The sequence below is a fragment of the Hordeum vulgare genome, chromosome 7H (genome assembly GCF_904849725.1).
Source record: "Hordeum vulgare subsp. vulgare chromosome 7H, MorexV3_pseudomolecules_assembly, whole genome shotgun sequence".
NCBI classification, from domain to species: Eukaryota; Viridiplantae; Streptophyta; class Magnoliopsida; order Poales; family Poaceae; genus Hordeum; species Hordeum vulgare.
In genome coordinates, this window is record NC_058524.1 from 553,990,970 (window position 1) to 554,009,331 (window position 18,362).

Consider the following 18,362-nt stretch of genomic DNA (forward strand, 5'->3'; position numbering starts at 1 on the left):
TTCCTCCTGAACATAATTTCCTTTTGCTGAATTTTTTGAAGTTCAAGAGAAAAGTGAATGAAGGCCAACCACACCTTGTAGCAACTACTCCTACTAGTGACTAGAGACCGTATCACGCGCTAAAACTACTTGGGACCAGCTAAAATCAACATTTCTAGCTCAAGAACAGGGTCACCAAGGTAGCAAGAATACGCGAAGGATAAAACACTAGAGCAAAAACTAATTGGACCAATGGAGGAGTCACTTACCAAGGAGTAATTTCCCCAAAACGGTTTGGAGAATGGTGCTTTGAGCAAGGAGATCGAAAATCACAGCCAAATGAGGAAGAACACGGGTTTGAGCTGTGAAACAATTTTTTCTGGAGGTGGAAGAAGAGGCTGGGAGCTGGTATGAGTGGAGGGGGTCCCTGTGGGCCCTACAAGCTTGCTAGCCGCCACCAGGGGGGTGGCGGTGGCAGGGTTGTGGCCCACTGGTCTGGCCCCCAGGCCAACTCTCAGGCCTAGTAATTTTCAAATATTCCATAAAAAATCATGCTAAATTTTCAGGACCATCAGAGAACTTTTATTTTTGAGGTATTTTTCTCTGGGACGCTAAAACAGAAAACATGAAAGCTAAACTAAATCTATCAGTTTTATTCTCAGTAATAGAAAATGAAAGCTCAAAACAGAGGTATGTGACTCTTTGATTCATCCATTTCATGGTCATCGAAAGAAATCCGTCAATGGGGTTGATCAAGTCCTCATGACAAAACCTTCTCGAATCGCAAGAGAGAACGGAGAATTTTTCGAGTAGCCACTAAGTCACCTCAATGGGGATATGTATATCCCCAACAAGCAAATCATACTTCATCTTGACACGAGGAATAGGGCATTCAAAGCTCCCAGTAAGAATCGATGAAGTCTTTTCGATAGCATTAATGCAATGTACTTGATATCGTTTCTTCCGAAAGTGCACTGTGTGCTCATTACCGTTGACATGGAAAGTGACATTGCCTTTGTTGCAATCTATAACAGCCCCTGCCATGTTTAAAAAGGGTCTTCCGAGGATGACAGCCATGGCATCATCCTCGGGAATATCCAAGATAACAAAGTCTGATAAGATAGTGGTGTTAGCAACCACAACAGGCACATCCTCGCAAATGCCGATAGGGAAAGCAGTTGATTTTGTCGGCCATTTGCAGATAAATTTTAGTGGGTGTCAACTTATCCAATTCAAGTCTACGATAAAGAGAGAGAGACATAACACTAACACCGGCTCCAAGGTCACATAAGGCAGTTCTTACGTAGTTTCCTTTAATGGAACAAGGTATAGTGGGCACTCCGGGATCACCAAGTTTCTTAGGAGTTCCACCCTTGAAAGTGTAGTTGGCAAGCATGGTGGAGATCTCCAGATCTGGTATCTTCCGTTTAATGGTCACGATATCTTTCATGTACTTGGCATACAGAGACATCTTGAGCATATCTGTTAACCGCATCTGCAGAAAGATGGGTCTTATCATCTCAACAAAGCGCTCAAAATCCTCATCATCCTTTTTCTTGGATGGCTTAGGAGGAAAGGGCATAGATTTCTGAACCCATGGCTCCCTTTCTTTACCATGCTTCCTAGCAGTGAAGTCATTCTTATCGTATCTCTTAGGTTGTGGGTTATCAGGATTAACCGAAGGTTCAATCTCCACATCCTCATCATTGCTAGGTTGAGCATTATTATGAACATCACTATCCATATTGTCACCAGGTTCATGTTCATCACCAGATTGTGTTTCTGCATCAGACGCAGAAATATCATTAGGTTCTTCAGGTGTGATAGTATTTGGTGAACTGGCATGTAGGTTCCTATCATCATTCTTCTTCTCCTTAGGATGACTGGGTGTATCAACATTGATTCCTTGAGAATCTTGATCAATTCTCTTTGGATGACCTTTAGGATACAAAGGTTTCTGAGTCATTTTGCCTCCTCTAGTAATGACTCTGACAGAGTTGTTATTTAATTCATTGAGCAAGTCATTCCGAGCTTTAAGTACTTGTTCTACCTGAGTAGTAATCATAGAGGCATGTTTACTCAGAAGCTTCAGATCATTGACATTTCTGTCTACACAAGCACTTAAATGGCTAAGCATACGAGTACTTTGTTTCAAGTGGCTGCTAACATAATCATTGAAACTCTGTTGTTTGGCAACAAAGTTGTCAAATTCATCAAAGCATAGGCTAGCAGGTTTGTCAAAAGGAATATCACTCTCATCAAACCTACACAGAGAATTTACTTCTACTACCTATATCGGGTTATCGAGACCATGGATCTCTTCGATAGGTGGTAGATTTTTGACATCTTCGGATCTAATGCCTTTTTCTTGCATAGATTTGTTGGCTTCTTGCATATCTTCGGAACTGAATAATAGAATACCTCTTTTCTTAGGAGTTGGCTTAGGAGGTGGTTCGGGAATAGTCCAAGCATTACGTTGATCAAGATGTTATTCAGTAGGGTCTCAGCCTGTTCTACAGTTTGTTCCCTAAAAACACAACCAGCACAACTATCTAGGTGGTCTCTAGAGGCATCGGTAAGTCCGTTATAGAGGATATCAAGTATCTCGTTCTTCTTAAGAGGGTGATCAGGCAAAGCATTCTGTAGCTGGACGAGCCTCCCCCAAGCTTGTGGAAGACTCTCTTCTTGGAGTTGAGCAAAGTTGTATATTTCCTGGAAGGCAGCTTGCTTCTTATGGACAGGGAAATATTTCTCACAGAAGTAATAGACCATATCCTGGGGACTACTCACACATCCAGGAGCAAGAGAGGTGAACCAGGCTTTAGCGTCATCCTTTAGAGAGAAAGGAAACAACTTAAGGATATAGTAGTGGCAGATCTTCTCCTCATTAGTGAAAAGGGTGGCTATATCGTGTACTTTGGCAAGATGGGCTACGACTGTCTCAGACTCATAACCATGAAAAGGATCAGATTCGACTAGAGAGATTATCTCAGGATCGAAAGAGAATTCATAATCCTTATCGGTGATAAAGATAGGTGAAGTGGCAAACTTCGAGTCGTATTTCATCCTAGCTTTCATAGATTTTTCCTTGCACTTGAGAAGTAATTTCTTAGCGTCATAGGCATCCTTACACGCAAGAAAATCCTCAACTATCTCTCCCTCCATAACGTAACCCTCAGGTATATCAGGCAATTCATATCTAGGAGAGCTAGATCTAGCAGGAGCAAAAGAAGGTTCTATCTCAATAGTATCGGCAGTTTGAGAAGTATCACGAGCATTGGCAGTAACTCTAGCAATATGAGCATCAAGGAATACCCCTAGTGGAATATCACGCAAAGTAGCATCTCTAGCAGTATCAAGCATAGCATCATCATGCAAAATAGCATCTCTAGCATCATCAGGCAAAGCAGTATCAAGCATAGCATCTCTAGTAGTATTGACCATAGCATCATCAGGCATAGCATCTCTAGCAGTATCAGGCAAAGCAGTATCAGGCATAGTATCAAGCATAGAATCTCTAGCAGTAGCATCATAAGCATCATCAAGCACAAGCGACATATCAAGATTTCTAGTAGGAGGTGATGTTGCAAACTTACTCATAACTGAAGGTGAATCAAGTGCAAAGCTAGATGGCAGTTCCTTACCTCCCCTCGTAGTTGAGGGCAAGACTTTGGTTTTTAGATCCTTGAGAGTCTTCATAGTGATCAGTAGATATAAATCCCAAGTGACTCATAGAATATAGCAATACCTCCCCGGCAACGGTGCCAGAAAAATGTTGATTCCGTGACAGCAGACCTTCCCCTGCAACGGCACCAGAAGAATGATGCTAGCACTCTCCGGCAATCGAAACTAGAAGAATGTTGTTGAAGGCCCACCAGCGCGTGGGATCGTAGCAGTTTTCGAGGGTAGAGTATTCGACCCAATTTTTTTGGTTAGCCAGACAGGAGGTGAGAGGATACGCTCGAGTATTAGCAGTTGAATTTAACAGATTCAATCACACCTGAAAGATTAGTATCTGCAAGCAAAGTAGTAACAGCAAAGTAGTATGATAACAACGGTGTCAGAAATGATCTGTTGACGGTAGACTATTCCTAACGATTGTATCAATGGTGCCAAGTTGCCTCGTTGAATAAATTGTGTGTTCCCGTCAATGACCAACGAACCAAAATTGTAGCAGGTAGCAGCAGTGTAACGAGTAATAGCAGCGGCAAGGAACATCAGTAGTGACAACAGTAGAAAGTAGCAACAGTAGCAAGCGACAGTAGCAGCAGAGCAAGACAAGTAACAACAGCAGAGCAAAACAAGTAACAACAGTAGTAGGACAAACTCGTAGGCAATGGGTCAGTGATCTGTTTGGATGATATTCATCATGCAACAGCTATAACACGGAGAGATATGTGGCTAGCTCCCGTTCGTCAATGTGATGTAGGCATGCATTCCGTGTGTCGTCATACATGCTTAAGGAAAAGAACTTGCATGACATCTATTGTCCATCCCTCCCGTGGTAGCGGGGTCCAAAAGGAAACTACGGGATATTAAGGTTCTCCTTTTAATAAAGAACCGGACCAACGCATTAGCACTTGGTGAACACATGAACTCCTCAAACTATGGTCATCACCGGGAGTGGTTCCGGTTATTGTCACTCCGGGGTTGCCGGATCATAACACATAGTAGGTAACTACAACTTGCAAGATCGTATCTAAAACACACATATATTAGTGACAACATAATAATTTCAGATCTGAAATCATGGCACTCGGGCCCTAGTGACAAGCATTAAGCATGGCAAAGTAGTAGCAACATCAATGTCAGAACATAGTGGATACTAGGGATCAATCCCCGTCAAAACTAACTCGATTACATGATAGATCTCATCCTACTCATCACCGCCCAACGAGCCTACGAATAGATTACTTACGAACGACGAAGAGCTTCATGGACTTGGAGAGGGAAGAAGGTTGATGATGACGATGGCGACGACTTCCCCTCTCCAGAGCCCAAAACGGACTCCAGATATGCCCTCCAGATGAAGAACAGGTTGTGGCGGCGCTTCCATATCACAAACGCGAGGAAATCTGCTCTCTTTATTTTTCTGGGACGAAAGTGACCATATAGAGCTGAGATTGGGGGCGGCAGAGCCGTGTGGGCCCCACAAGCTTGCCCATCGCCACCAAGGGGGTGGCGGTGGCAGGGCTTGTGGCCCACTGGCCACCCCCTCAGGTGGATCTTTGTGCAGGTATTTTTCATATTTTACAAAAATGTTCCCCGTAAATTTTCAGGACGTTCTGAGGACTTTGATTTCTGCACAAAAATAACACCAAGGCAATTTTGCTGAAAACAGCGTCAGTCCAGGTTACTTCCATTCAAATCGTGCAAATTAGAGTCCAAAACAAGGGCAAAAGAGTTTGGAAAAGTAGATACGATGGAGACGTATCACAAGGCAACCAACAAACTTCTGGACATCACACAGCTTGGCTGGCTTGTCCATGCGCTCGAGTTCCTTGATCTTCTCTGGGTTTGCTTTGATTCCATGGACGGAAACAAAGAAACAAAGAAGATGGCTGGCTGGGACGCCAAACACGCACTTCTCCGGGTTGAGCGGGGTCTTGTACTCGTGCAGGTTGGCGAAGGTATCCCGGGGATCTTCGACGAGGCTGAATTTATTCTTGGTCTTGACATCGACGTCGTCCACGTATACGTGCATGTTCCTGCCGATCTCGGGCAGGAGACACTTCTGCATGCAGCGCTGGAAGGTGGCGTCGGCATTCTTCAGGCCGAACGACATGGTGACGTAGCAGTAGGCCCGAGAAGGGGTGATGAAGGAGGTATTCAGCCGGTCGTCTGGTCAAGCTTGATTTGGTGGTAGCCAGGGTATGCCCCCAGGAAGGACATCAAATCGCAACCGACGGTAGAATCGATAGACTGATCGATCCTAGGTAGGGCAAATGGGTCCTTGGGGTATGCCTTGTTGAGGCTAGTGTAGTCGATGCACATGCGCCAAGTATTGTTCTTCTTCAGCACAAGGACTGGGTTTGCCAACCAGTCCGGGTGGGACACTTCCATAATGAAATCGGCCACAAGGAACTGAGCGATCTCTTCACCAATTACACGCTGCTTCTCCTCTGAGAAATGGCAGAGCGGTTATTTCACCAGCTTGACCTCGGGCCGGACATGGAGCTTATGCTCGCGAACTTCCTCACCACACCAAGCATGTCTTTGGGAGACCATGCGAAGATGTCCTGATTCTCATGGAGGAAGTCGACGAGCTTGCCTTCCTATTTGCTTCCGAGGCCACTCCCCATGGCGACACACTGCTTGAGTTGGCCGGGTCGAGAGGCACCTGCCTAGTGTCCTTGGATGGCGTGAAGGCCGCCTTGCTAAGAGACTGGCACGGCGGAGCCGGCATGGCCGGCTGGACCGTTTCATGGAACTTTTGTCCAAAAGGACCCCCTGTCGAGTGGGATTGTCAAAAGAGACCACCTGCGAGTGGAAACGAGAAAAAAGACCCCCACCCCGGGTGGCGGCAGGCGCGCCATGCGGCACGTGGCACCTGCCGCCACCGCACGAGGCGGCCGTGGGGCCTGCCGCCACCACCCCTGGTGGCCGGGGCCTGCCGCCACCGGCAGAGGCGGCCAGTGCCGGAACCCGTTCCCGCCCACTCCTGTCCGTAACGGACAAAGCCGGGTGGGCCCTGCCGCCTCGGGAGCAGGCGGCCAGGCCACTGTTTCCGCGCGGCCGACACTGTTGCTGATTGCGCTGATTTCCGTGCGGCCAGATTCCCAGGATTATTTCCCGCTCGCACCGACGAAACAGTGGGAATTTTTCCCGCTCTCCACCGACGAAACAGTCAAAATTTACTCCTCCCAACTTGCTCCGGTTCGGACCGTGCAATCCTTTTGAACAAAAATATTGTGCAAGTTGCACGGATGGCTAAGTGCATGGGAGGCATATACTATGGATATTTTGTTGGGCCGTGGTTATCCCCCATCCCTCGAACCAAACCAAGATATCCACTCCGGTGAAGGCGGGCGGTTTTTTCCGTGGTTTCACGGGGCTCTCATCTTCGGGTCAGCATTGTTCACCTCGGCGATTTCAGAGGGACTCTTTGTCTCCTGGTCGACACTGTTCATTACGGTGGTTTCGTGTGGCTTTTATCTCTAGGTCGACATTGTTTACAATAGCGTTTCTTATATTTATTTATAGAGAAAGTATGGTTAGCTCTCGATCAAATATTTTGGGAGTGAATGTTTGATTGCTATCGCAGCAGTGACACTGCCATGGAATAAAGTAGAAAACATTACTAACTAATCACTTGGTGATGATGTTCTTGTTGGTCGCCATAATATGTAATCTTAATACTTAAAATGCAACTATCATTTACATGAAAGTAAATGATTTTGAATCCTTGTTCGTATAATCACACACAATTCTCTTTCATGGTTCTATAATGATGCTCTTAGTAAAGTTGGTCTTTTTTTTATGATGCTTAGAGCTTTGTACTTGTTTCTTCTTTATCTTCTATAATGATCACACACAATTCTCTGTCATGGTTTGAAAAAAAATATCATTTATACAAAAGTAACTACAAGAGTCTTTTAAGAGTTCGTACTACAAGACTACATATGGATGTATATGGACTACACGCAATAACGACGGACGAGCAGTGCAATAGTTTCCCGCCTAATTTTCCCGCGTTATTTTCCCTCCAAAATTTCCCGCTGCAGTTTCTCGTTTTCGCGCCCTTCTTTCCCGCGTAGACATCCGGCAGAGCCTATAAAAGGAGGCAGGGAGTGAAACTCTCTTCACCATCGGACAGACTTCAAAGCACCTGCACCTCCATAGTCAGTATGAGTTTGCCTTGTTCGGATCAGAGCATTAGGCCTAGGAAAATGCAGAGTGCAAGCTTGCCTCAGGGGGTGGAAGCAGTTCGATGTTGGTGCGGAGATGTGTGCAAGGTGAAGGAGGTGACGGATTTTTCAGATTGGTTAGGCATGAAGTTTTTCATGTGCGCCAATTATGAATCTGATCCACCCGAATCTATTTCTGCATACGTCAGGCCTCCGGTATGCTCAAGTCATCCAGATTATTGTTATTTGATATTATTGTTTACTTGAATCTGATCCATCCTTTAGTCTCCTCCTCCTCTCTGCATGTACTATCGTTGGATTGACACGGAAATGCCGGACTGGGCGGTGACCGAGATTCGTGAAAGAGGTCGCCGTGCATGGGCTAGCTTGGACATGGAAGAGCGTCGTGAGAAGGCTGAAGCAGAGGAGAAAGCAGAGCAGAAGAAAGAGTGGGAAGATTACTGTATGGAGCAGAGGGATTTTCTTGATGAGATGATAAGGAAAAATCAAGAAGAGAAACTTCGGCTGGAGGAGGTTTACAGACAGCGGGAACAAGCCCGTGAAGCTGAGAGGGAGAGAAAGAGAGAAAGGGCTCGTGCCGCCAAGGCAGCAGAAGAAGCTGGTGATGGAAAAGGAAAATATCCACGTTGGACTCAGTAGATTTATTTTATTGTATGTTAAGTTGTGTTAGTTGTATCTTAATTTCTGCAAGTTGTATCTTAATTTCGGCAAATTGTATCTTATTTTCAGTAATGTGTATCTTAATTTCCACAATGAGTATCTTAATTTCAGCTACGTGTATGTTCATTTTATCCCGCCATTTATTTCCCGCCTCGCTTTCCCGCCATTTTATCCCGCGTATAGCTTTGCCACCAGTTTGTTCCCGCCTCGCTTCCCCGCCCTTGCTTTCCCGCCCTCGCTTTCCCGCCTCGCTTTCCCTCCTCGTTTTCCCGCCATTAGTTATTCGTCTCGCTCTGCTGCACCTATAAAACCCCCTCCAGACCAAGGTGGGTAAGGAGTGTGCTGAAAATGTTTCATTATCCTTTCGATCGTAGTTTTCATAGTGGTATGTCCGAGTGTCTTCTGCGCTTAGCTAGCAATTTCAAGATAGATAATAGAATAGTTTCATGCGACGAACTCATCAGTAGTGACACGCTACTGAATGAGGTTGCCCACGCATTAGCTAGGAAGGGGTGGCCTGCAAGGACATATGAGGAGATTCGGAAAGAACTTCTGCGGTTGAATGAAAGATGGAAGAAGAAAGGCCAACACATACGCGGTGGAGGTGGAGTAAAACATCCCTTCTTATGGATTGACGATAGTGAGGACGAAGACGATATCTTCATGCCGAGTACCAAGAGCGCGTCATCGACGAAGGCCAAGAGCGCATCATCATCGAAGGCCAAGAGTAGCGCTTCGTCAAAGGGCGAGAGCTCTGCATCGTCGAAGGATGACGACGACTTTATGTAGTTTTTTTTATGAACTCTACATCTTAATGTATCTTATTTTATGTATGTTATTTTATGTATGTTATTTTATGAATCTTATTTTATGTATCTTATTTTATGGAAGCAACTTCAAATATATCGTGAACTTTTATTTCATGAAACTACATAGATGTCTTGTACGTACATCTGAAAGTTTGAAACTGACATAGAGAGATGCAATTGTTCGCACACATACATAGACGAATCACCCTATGCGACGACGACCAGCTGGCCTTGCCCGACGACCGGAGGGTGACAATCGATCAGGGGGTCTGTGTTCACGAAGACCACGACCGTACTGTCCCTCGTGTTCCTGTGTCTGCGACTCATGCATAGGTGGTGGAGTCTGAAATTCATATTGAGATGATGATTCTAAATTGTAGGTGAATGGTTGTGACTCAGAATTGATGTAAGATGGACCAATAACTTTCTGCCCGAAAAAATCATTTATCATTCCTGGGAGCGTGCATTGAGTATCATGGGTTTCTGTGAGTATTTCTTTCTGTACGCCACGCTGGGTATGTTCATCTCCCCATGATGGATCATTAATTTCCTGCTCCACGAAAAAATGTTTTTATAATAAATTGTGTGTAGCAAAAAGATGTGTAAATAGAAGTTATGTAATTGCTTATTATAATTGTACATACCTGACCGCTGTTGTAGCTTTGTGCACCCTCGCTTGTCTCAGCCCAACAATTCTCCTCGGGCATCCTAATCCCTCGCGTGGGCAGATATGGCTGAGATCCTTGAATGTGTGCGCCATATGCTGTATATGCATCCTGCTCCACGAAATGAGTCTGTTCGGGTGTCGAACCTACATCTGGAGCATTTACCTGTGATGTCTGCCCATGTATTGGTAGAGACGAGTCATGTCGTGGAAGTGTCGGCGTAGTATTACGACCCTCTCCCCACCGCATGGACGACGACTGCGCCGCACTCGGTCTAGCTGACCTCGGTTCCGGAATGTTGTACGCTGCAGTGACAACGTCGTTCTCTGTACCGCATCTCGTAAACCTTGTGCTCACGAATTCGCTAATTTTTTTAAACCACGACCTGCCTTTAGGATCAATTCCCTGGGCTCGCATTCCTTCCCTCGCCATCGCTTGTACTTGGGTGCAAATATCAATCTGAAAAAAATCGTTGTTCGTTGGTTAAATTGTTCATGAAATGATGGACCTGAATAGCAAGATGTTGATTATTACCGCGGAGTCACGATAGTAAGCTGATGATGTGTCCATCCATCTCTGCAACTGTTCCATATGCATTGGATGTGTTGGCATCGTAGGTGGTTCACTCGTCAGTCTAGTACGCGTGCTCATGCGATACCAATTATAGTACGCTTCTGTCGTAGTTGCATCGTACGTTCTGCATAAATAAATTAACATTACTAAATTGACATCACATTCTGTATTTTATAAGCACATAATTAAATTAACATTAGTAAAATTACCGTTGCTGAGGCACTATATTTTGTAGAGCTTCATTATTCCACTGATTTATCCATTCAATGTTTTCTGCATTCCAGTCCACACCAGATCTGCCCATATTGCTCATCCTGTAATTATAGATAACAAAAAAAATATTCAAGAATAGTTGATGGAATATCTATTTAGCTAGGTCACATCTTACTTACTTATGAGTTTCTTCGTCGATACATCTTGGAACCGGTGGTGGAATATCTTGATATAGACCGAACTGTCTCATGACATGGTCAGGATTATACGGTTCCACAAACCATAGATAGAGTAAATTGCAGCGAGTCATCCAAAATGCACTATCTCTCACGCATTCCACTGGCATGTGTTGCGAACCAAATACCATATCAATGTGCGCCTCAGTCCACGGGTTCCATGTTATTAGTGAGTCGTTAAGAAGCTCAAACTGATCATGGTATATGGGGTAACAATTTTTTGCAATTTTAGTAGACCATTTTTTTCGACCCAGCATCCACCGAGTGGACATAGTTACAACACCCTCACCATAGTTGTACGGGGTTGCGGGTTCTACTATCTGCGGTCGTCCTACAGGTAAGTATTCCCAGGACCACAACTGTAGAAACTCGTAGGAGACACAAAGTAATGGAGCTTTAGATGTGAATGCCGTTTTTTGAGTGGCATCACACAACCCTCGGTATGTGTGAGAAAGCAAAGCAGAACCAAAGCTATATGGTGGATTTTGGGGTAAAGGTTCGTCTACTATCTTTGCGGCAAAATAGATGAGACCAGGCAAAACTACATCCCCGTGAGAATTAGGAAACATCACACCGAAGAGCCACAACAAATATGCAAACAAGTGTCTCCTCGTTGTCTCAGGATCAGCATGGGTAGATAAAATTTCGAAGTTAATACGAAGCCAGCTGTGTGGGACACCTCGAGGCGAACCAGAACAATCTGATATGGGCATTTCGAGCCTCAGACGGGCAGAGACATCTGCTGGCCAATTAGGAGAAACTCGTGGATGTACCACTCGCACACCTCTAATTGGTAAAGCTGTGATCATTGACACATCTTTTAGAGTAGGTGCAAGATCTCCACATCGAAAGTGAAATGTGTGGGTCTCCGGTCTCCATCTATCAACGAGGGATGTCAAAAGGGATGGGTCGGCAGTAAAACTACCTCGACGAGCTGCGATGTTCGCAAAATGTAGGAGTCCATAAGCCTCAAGGTGTTCAAGGAACCGATTCTCTATTGACCAGGGCGTCTTTACAGTTCGAAGCCGGAAGGTCTGAGGAGGATTTTCATGATTTGGATTTATGAAAAGCTGGCAACGGTGGTGGTTGTCGTGATAACCATTCAATAGCTGGGGCATTTCAGCCATAACCTGCAATCACGATGAAAAAAATTAAATATTCCGAATATTACATCACGATTAAATTAAAATACATATTCCGAATATTACATCACGATTAAATTAAAATACATATTCCGAATATTACATCACGATTAAATTAAAATACATATTCCGAATATTACATCACGATTAAATTATGAATACATAGCATGATTACATATCACGCAGTGTTGTTGTTACGATACGGACACTCCCTACGCGGGTGACCAGCACACCTACATACGCGGCATCGCCTTGGTTCTCCCAACTGGCTGTGGTCCATGTCATTGCGATGACGCCTAGACTGACGCCGTCCCTTGCTGGTTCGCATCAATGCGGGATCTGGAACCCATGTGGTGCCTTCTGGCCATAATTGCTTGTAGTTCGTATCAATGCCCCATGCCCAATACTCACCGTTCCAAGTGTTGTACAAATTGTGCATGTTGAAGTATGGTGATACGTATGGCTCGACACTAATTTGTTGATCTGTAGCTGCCCGCAATACGTGACTGCAAGGATATCCCAGAAGCTTGGGCTTGTTGCAAGTGCACTCACACGAGGTTGCGCCAAGCGTCACAGCTTGTTTTTTTTCTCCCCTGTGGTGGCCCTTCACAAACTTTGCTCGCACACTAACTTCCCATTTATTCCTAAGTGCATCTACCTGCCTGCACCCATGTCTTTGCGACTTCTTTGCTTTGTCATCAAGATGTCTTTGCATCTTCTCAGACCAGGTCTTGTTCAAGTCAACTAGTGCCTTGGCAACGGTGACTCTATCTGCAAAGTATGACACAGTTTGGTTCCAAGTTTCATCAATTAGTGCTGTGATAGGTAGTGCCCTCACCCCTTTAAGAACACCATTGTACACCTCGGACATGTTGCTTGTCATTATACCGTATCTAGCGCCTGTGTCATGAGACTGCGCCCACTTGTACAAATTGGGACAATTCTCATTAATCCACTGGCTCAAATTTATTGCTGTTCGACGACCCCTCCGGTCTTCTCTCGCCGGGAGGGATGCGCGCTCGATCTGACCATTGATACCTGCCCAGATAGCATTCATTTTTGATGTAGTTTTCTGCATGCACATCCTCTTGAATAGCTTGAACCAATCTTTGTTTTTTAATTTCGAATAAAAATTAGCTGCCAAATGCCTCATGCACCACCTTGTCTCCAGATCGGGCCACCCCCAATCTGGATCTTGTGAAGCCTTAATTATCTCAAGCATGCTTAATAGTCCGGTGTTGCGATCAGAGATGATGCAAACCCCTTCCCGATCTTTGATGACACCCATCTTCAGGCAACACAGGAACCATAGCCAACTATGTTTGTTTTCGCTCTCCACTAGTGCATAGGCAATAGGAAGAAGTTGATTGTTTGCATCAGCTGCCATCGCCACTAAGAGTGTGCCCTTGTACTTTCCAGTGAGAAATGTACCATCAATTGATACAACCGGACGACAATGCTTGAATGCTTGTATAGTCTGGGCGAATGCCCAGAATAAGCGGTCCAGGATTTGCTCGTCCGGGTTCAATGTATTTGGACGTTCTTTCCGGAAAACTTGAGTCCCCCTATTAGCAACTAAAATCTGATGCAACATTCTAGGGGCAAAAGAGTACGCCTCCTCATAGGTGCCATACAACCTCTGAAATATCTTTTCCTTTGCATGACGAGCCTTGCTATAGCTGACAGGGAAACCAATCAGATCAGATGCAGTTGCACGCAAAGCCCTAATACTAATATTAAGACTTTGCTGCACAATGGTTTGCATCACCTGTGACACATATTCTGCAGTCACGTTGCGGTGCTCTCAAAGAGTGCCGGTTTGCTCACAACCATGTTGCTCTATTTTTGTGACATGCCATGGCTGACATACCCCAGGCTTCTAGCGAGCAATAACTCTTCCGCGGCAACTCGCTTCGCGATGGATGCATATGAGCTTCAACTCCTTTTTATCAGACTGCTTCACTCTATGTTGCCTGTGTATAGCAATTGCATAGCTATGTATTGCTTGTTTAGCAGATTTCTTATCTGGGAAAATCTGTCCAACGGCCAGACTCCCCGCGTCTAGGCCAGCAACAGAGTTAAATTCATTGGTGATGCTCATAACCTGTAAAAACTCTGGGTTGATTGCTGCAGCGACCGCATTCTTAGGAGGAACAACTTCATCATCATCTGATTCCGAAGACGCAGAAGAATGACCATCATCGTCATCATCTAGCGCCTCCGGCAATCCCTCGACATGTTCGCTCATGTCAACGACCGCAGACCAATATCCCGTGTCATACACTTGTTGGCCACCTGTTGGTTCCGTTGGGCCGGCGTCGGGGGCTACAGTTATGGCCATATGTTCGCCACCGCTTGGTTCCGATGGGCCGGCGTCGGGGGCTACAGTTATGGCCAACTCGGCCTCACCGGCACCGCTACTGCACTCGGCGACATCACTGGCAGAAATGAACTCCACATAAACCATGGGTTGTCCATACATGGAGTTATTGGGATTGCTTGCAAAACCCATGTACGACGCCCATGCTCTTTCACCAGTAACCCGTCGCAGAACCCAACGATTTCCTCCCTCAACCACGAAAGCCTCCAGGGTCATTTTTTGTCCATTCATCGCTGAACCAAACACCGATCGGATGCACCTTCTAACTGCCGCATACTCTACATTAACCATGTCTTTCACTACAACCGTAGTCATCCCGCACCTGGACACATCCACACCAGAAGGACCCTCACGTACGATGTGCCCATAAAACACTAACAAATTTTCCATAGTACCTAACGAGCAGCCATATTTACATCGTTAGTCCATTAAAAATCATATTTTTAGATTTACATTGTAATAACAACATCCATTACTTATCTTTTTTACATATAACAATTTAACAACATCCATTACATCTACGCATAATAATTTATATTGTATCATTTATCGTGACACTACATCTATAAAATAAATAGAAGATGAATTACAATATGTCATTCACACCTCTGGTTTAAATAAGGATATCCTTCCGAATATAATATATCACCAGAATAATATCAGCGAATTCCACCTATTTTCATATGAACAAAAATATTACACACATAATTATTTCCGTGCTAGCAAAAGTCTAAAAATACATACTGCATGCATATACATATATATCACGAGTCATATTTCTACGGGGTTGACAAATTATCAAATAAACAAATATATTACACACGCGTCTTGCATGTAATAATACTAATGGAGCTAACATATTATTACATGTTTTTTACAAAAATGCTAGTTACATAGGCATTTTTCCGGCTCCTTTCCAAATACTAGTTGCATGCAAACACGAACAAATCATCGGTAATATATGAACATAGTCGACCTATTATCACATGAACACAAATATGAACAAAGTCTCATACCTTGATCTTCAACTTAGTAGTTCATATCGCATGACAAAATAGTTCCACAAAAGTGATAATACGCTCCCTAAGACAAAAGAAAACACATACTTAGAAACTAATCAAACAAAATAAAAACATCATGCATGCAACGACCAACAGAAATGGAAAGCTCTTACCTTGATCTATCTTTTCTTCAACTACAACGTCTTCAAAATAGTTCCACAAAAGTGATAATACGCTCCCTAAGACAAAATAAAACACATACTTATAAACTAATCAAACAAAATAAATACATCATGCATGCAAACACAACCAACAGATATGGAAAGCTCTTACCTTGATCTATCTTTTCTTCAACTACAACGTCTTCAAAATCTAACTTTAAACCGTCCTAAATCGCCACATAAACATTCATACGGAGTAGCTCTTGTGAGAAAGAGAAGAGAGTGAGAAAGAGAAGAGAGTGAGAAAGAGGAGCGACACGGGAGGCAACGGCAGGAGAAGAGAGTGAGAGAGGAGGCAGCGACGCGGTTCGCTTATAAAGAAGAAGTTTCGCACTGTTTCTTCGGTGGAGAGCGGGAAAAATTCCCACTGTTTCGTCGGTGCGAGCGGGAAATAAGCCTGGGAATCTGGCTGCGCGGAAATCAGCGCAATCAGCAACAGTGTCGGCCGCGCGGAAACAGTGGCCTGGCCGCCTGCTCCCGAGGCGGCAGGGCCCACCCGGCTTTGTCCGTTACGGACAGGAGTGGGCGGGAACGGGTTCCGGCACTGGCCGCCTCTGCCGGTGGCGGCAGGCCCCACGGCCGCCTCGTGCGGTGGCGGCAGGTGCCACGTGCCGCCTGGCGCGCCTGCCGCCACCCGGGGTGGGGGTCTTTTTTCTCGTTTCCACTCGCAGGTGGTCTCTTTTGACAATCCCACTCGACAGGGGGTCCTTTTGGATAAAAATTCCGTTTCATGGGCCACGAGTCGGTCGAGCTGGCGCCGCTCCTCAGCGATGACCACGGACTCGGCCGACCGTCTGCCGGCTGGGGCGCGCTCGATGGACTTCTTGTAGTCCCCATCGATGGTGGCGATACCCTTGGGACCCAACATCTTCATCTTGAGGTAGGCGTAGTGGGGGTCGCCATGAACTTGGTCAGATCTAGATGACCAAGGAGTGCGTGGTAGGGGCTTCTCAGGTCCACGGCCTCCAACCACATCGGCTCGTGCCGGAAGTGGCACTTGGTGCCGAAGAGGATGTCGATCCAGATCTTGTTAATAGGAGACCAAGACTATCCTAGCACGATACCATGGAAGACCGTCTGGGTCGGCTGTAGGTGAGTCTCCTTGAGACATAGCTTGAGCAGGGTTTCGTGGTAAAGAATGTTGATGATCTTGCCGTCGACGACTAGCACCCGTGAAAATTGGCAAGTGAGCTTCTCGGACGCGATGGTGGGGTCGAGGACGAGGGCGTAGCTGCCGTGTTTGGCATCACAACCAGAAGGTCCGCCGGACTCCAGGTGATGGGCTTTTCAAATGAGTGCATGCACTGAGGGACGGAGGGTACAGTGGCGTTCACGTTGTGTCGGCACTTGCACTCAGCATGTTTGCCATCGTCCCCGTTGTTGAAGACGACGTATGCTCCGTCCTGCTCGGGGAAGTGGTCCAGGTACCAGCCATCGTTGGGAGGCAGATCCGGCGCCGGAGCCGGAGCCCGCTTACCCGGAGGGGGAGGAACCAGAAGGCCCTCACCCCGAGCTAGCCGCTGGGAGAAGCTGCACTGGTACAGAGTGTGTGTGGCTAGCTTCGCGCTGCTATGCATCTTGCATGGTGCATCGAGCATCTTCTCGAAGGTGATCTTGGGTAGTCATGGAGAATTATCGTTGTGCTACCATTGGTCCGCGCCCTGGCGAGCCAGTTGTTGATCCTCTGCGGTCGACACCAGACGGTTGTTGTAGCGTGGCTCCAGCGGATCTTGCTTGCACTTGCCGTTGGGGTCGTTATTCTGGCCGGACAAGCTGACACAACCTTGCTGGTTGTGTCGACCTTGACATGCATGGCGGAGTCGGCGGTGGCGTACTTGTCCGCCTTGATTATGAGGTCCGCTAGGGAGAATGGCTCGGAGCACATGAGCTTGTGCTTGAGCATGGTGCCATCGCGGAAGCCCTCAGAGAAGTACTGAATTGTCTGGACTTCGTGCACTCCTTCACAAAAATTTTGCAGCTCGGTCTAGTGCCTGAGGTAGTCACGTAGGGACTCGTCCGGGCCCTGGACGTACATGGCCAGCTTGACGGGGTGACCCGGACGCTTGTAGGTGCTAGTGAAGTTGCACAGGAACGCCTCCTCAAAGTCGGTCCACATGTTGTGCCCGCTGCCAGGCTGTTGAGCCACGTTCGGGCCGAGCCGAGCAGCATGAGAGGGACATAGCGCACCGCCATGCTCTTGTTGCCCCGGGTGATGCCGACCGCGATGGTGTAGTCAACCAGCCAGTCCTCTAGCTAATGGGAACGGCTCATTGTGGATGTGGTGGCTGAAGTAGGCTGGGCCGATTGGCCCTTCTTCCTCCAGGAGGTTGGACTCGGCTAGCCGGTCGAGGCGGCGGCAAGCATCGTTCTCGTACTGGACGTGGGGAGCCTACCGGGCGGCGAGCTACGGCGGCATCATCGGTCTGGCTATGGCGGCCCTGTCCTGACGCAGGGTGCGTGCATCCAGCCAGAGCCGGCCAGTTTCCTACCGGTCCTTCCACATGCTCGTGATCGCCACCTGTTCGTTGGGACGTCGGGGGCGTGCGTCCCGGCCCCGACTGACATGGAGGCTAGAGCCGCGAGAGGAGGAAGCCTATTGTGTTGCCGCAAACATG

At 46.4% G+C, this 18,362-nt stretch overlaps 1 long non-coding RNA gene across 1 annotated transcript; it reads right to left on the reverse strand.

Moving 5' to 3' along the window:
- Positions 1 to 14,802: 14,802 nt before the first annotated feature.
- On the reverse strand, positions 14,803 to 15,584 carry LOC123412828. Its single transcript, XR_006613615.1, has 3 exons — positions 15,542 to 15,584; positions 15,132 to 15,198; positions 14,803 to 14,920 (listed from the first exon to the last, which is right to left on the reverse strand). It is a non-coding gene; the product is annotated as an uncharacterized LOC123412828 (long non-coding RNA).
- Between the last annotated feature and the right edge of the window lie 2,778 nt (positions 15,585 to 18,362).